Genomic DNA, 3,330 nt, shown 5'->3' on the forward strand with positions numbered 1-3,330 from the left:
AGAATGATTTATACAACCACATTCAATTTTTGATGTGTTACTCGAATTACGAGCTTGAAGGGTGATTGTTTCGTCTCCCACACGAAGTGTGATTTCACCTGTACCAACATCAATAATGGTTCTAGCAGTCGCTAAAAAGGGTCGTCCTAAAATTAAAGGTGCGTTACTATCCTCTTCCATGTCTAGAACAACAAAGTCTACTGGGTATATAAATTTATCGATCTTAACAAGAACATCTTCAATGATACCCGTAGGAAATCTAATGGTTTTATCAGCCAATTGAATGCTCATCCTAGTTTGTTTGGGTTTCCTAAGACCTAGCTGTTTAAATATTTTATAAGGCATAACATTAATGCTTGCCCCTAAGTCAGCCAATGCATTATGAACATCTAAACTACCAATTAAATATGGAATCGTCAAACTCCCTGGATCTTTCAATTTGTTGGGTAGCTTATTCTGTAGAATGGCTGAGCAAACTGTATTCAACTCCATATGCGACGCCTCATCCAACTTTCATTTATTTGTTAAAAGCTCATTTAAAAATTTGACTGCGTTTGGCATCTGCGAAAGAGCTTCAATAAATGGTAAGTTAATATGTAATTTTTTTTACTATTTTAAGAAATTTACCGAATTGTTCTTCTGTACGGTCTTTTCTTGTCACGTTTGGGTATGGCACACGAGGCTTGTATTCTTTACTTACCGGTTTCTGGTCATTATGGTCCACCTCACCCTTACCTTTACTTACCCCAGTTTCTTGCCTCGATTCTGGTTTAGGTGCAACTAACCCTTCCCCATCTTGAATGGTAATTGCATTGATTTGCTTCCTTGGGTTAGATTCAGTGTTACTCGGCAGACTACCTTGTGGTCGTTCAGAAATCAGTTAGGCAAGTTGGCCTATATGAGTTTCGAGCCCTTGGATTGACGCTTGTTGATTCTTAAGGGCTGTCTCGGTATTCTGGAAACAAGTTTCTGATACCGAGATGAATTTTGTCAACATCTCCTCAAGGTTCGGCTTCTTTTCCTGATGGTAAGGTGGTTGCTGAAAACCCGAAAGATGTTGTAGCCTTTGATTTCCTTGACCGCCTCATGAGAAATTGGGATGGTTTCTCCAACCTGCATTATAAGTGTTACTATACGGGTTATTTTGGGGTCTAGAGTTATTGTTACCTATATATTGGACTTGTTCCTCCTTGATGCTAGGGTTGAAGGGATGATATTCTGTGCATGCCCCTCCTCCATTCGAATCGTACCTCATCACTGGATGTACATGAGTAGTCACACAAAACGTCAATTTTTTTATTTAAGAGTTCTACTTGGTTAGATAACATAGTAACCGCATCAAGGTTGAAAACACCGGCTACTTTTATCGGTTTGTCCTCATAGCTTTTCACTGATAGTTATTCAGTGACATCTTCTCAATAAATTTGTAAGCCACCTCAAGTGTCTTATTATTGATAGTTCCACCAGCGGCTGCGTCAATCATCTACTGAGTCGAAGGGTTCAGGTTATTGTGAAACGTTTGGACCTGTAGCCAGAGTGGTAACCCATGGTGAGGGCATCTTCACAAAAGGTCCTTGTATCTCTCTCATGCATCGTAGAGTGTTTCTAAATCCATCTACACAAAAGAGGAGATATCATTACGTAATTTGGCTGTTTTAGCCGGCGGAAAATATTTTAATAAAAATTTTTCGGTCATCTGTTCCCAAGTAGTGATTGTTCCTCATGGCAACGAGTTCAACCACTGTTTAGCCTTATTCCTCAATGAAAAGGAAAACAACCGAAGACGAATGGCGTCATCAGTAACGCCATTAATTTTAAAAGTGTCGCAAAACTCTAAGAAATTTGCCAAGTGAGCGTTGGGATCCTCGTCCTGCAAACCATCAAACTGAACAGACTATTGGATCATTTGAATGGTGTTAGGTTTCAGTTCAAAATTATTTGCTGCAACAGCAGGCCTAACTATGCTCGATTGAGTTCCTGTTAAATTAGGTTTAGCATAATCATACATTGTGCGTGGAGTAGGATTCTAATTTACTGGATCAGCAGCAATTGCAGGAGGTAGCAGATTTTCTTGGTTTTTAGCCATCTCCTCGGTTGTGGTTGAAGTGTCGTCCTCTTGCTCGTCCTCTGTGTATCTTAGGCTTCGCCTTTTTTCTCTTCGATTTTTGCAAACTGTGCAGTCGATCTCACAGTCAAAAAGTAGTGGTCCTGACGGGTTTCTTCTGGTCATAAACTAGAAAAACCTGTCAGAAGAAAATAAATGAAAAATTAGAAAAGAAAATAAAAATTTAAATTGCAATAAAAGTAAAATGGCTAAAGTAATAAAAATCGAGTGTTCCTAATATCCTAGTTCCCCGGCAACGGCACCAAAAACTTGATACGTGATATTTGTGACAGGTTTTAAAAATTTATAAATGAATCATTCTTGAGACTAACTTATTATCATATTAAGGCAAGTGTACCTATCGAACAGTAGTATAGTTTAGCAAGAACGGATTGTCGAACCCAAAGGAACCACGAGTACTAGTATTTACTTCCTTTTTATTATCTAGCCTAAAAATCAAGAGGTTTGGTTATCTAAACTAATTACTAAACTAAGAATGCACAGAAAGAAAATTTGGGAAAATACTTTTTAGAAAATTCGATTGATTAAGACAATACCTAAGGAAAAATCCACCTAGACTTCACTTGTTATTTGACTCTGAATTAGACGATTTATTCATCTGACTTGATCCGTAGAAATCCCTAAATTATATTATTATCTCTCTCGAGACTAATAACGTCTAACCCTAGGTTGAATAATTGAAATCTCTTTCTAATTAACACCCTAGAATTGCATTAACTCGATCTATAGATTCCCTAATTAGGTTTCACCCTAATCCAGTAAAATCTTGTCACCCTATCTCTAGGCGCGCAATCAACTCCGCTTAATTACGACAAATTTACTCTTAGATAGGGTCTATTCCTCCTCTGAATAAGAGTGTTAACTTGAATCAATATCCTAGAATATTAAAACAAGAATTAAGAACAAATAAAATATTTATCATACAATTCAGATAATAATAACAAGATCCTTCTTAGGTTTCATTCCCCTTAGGTATTTAGGGGTTTTAGTTCATACTTATGAAGGAAAACATCTCAAAAGCATAAAGATAAAAAAACATAAGAAAACCCAAAACTCCTGAAGGAACTTGAAGGGAGATCTTCAGTCTTGATGATGAATCCGGCTTCTGAGATGGATTAATTGGCTTTCCTTGAGTAATTCATTACTTCCTACTCTGCGTCCCCCTCTTAAGTGCCTTATCAGGTGTTTAAATAGGCTTTAGAATG

General features: G+C 37.4%; 1 non-coding gene across 1 annotated transcript; it reads left to right on the top strand.

Annotated features, from left to right (window-relative positions):
* Nucleotides 1-1,541: 1,541 nt before the first annotated feature.
* LOC128279732 (small nucleolar RNA R71) lies at nucleotides 1,542-1,648 on the top strand. Its single transcript, XR_008269929.1, has one exon. It is a non-coding gene; the product is annotated as a small nucleolar RNA R71 (small nucleolar RNA).
* The last annotated feature ends 1,682 nt before the right edge of the window (nucleotides 1,649-3,330 follow it).

Source organism: Gossypium arboreum, chromosome 8, assembly GCF_025698485.1.
Source record: "Gossypium arboreum isolate Shixiya-1 chromosome 8, ASM2569848v2, whole genome shotgun sequence".
NCBI lineage: Eukaryota > Viridiplantae > Streptophyta > Magnoliopsida > Malvales > Malvaceae > Gossypium > Gossypium arboreum.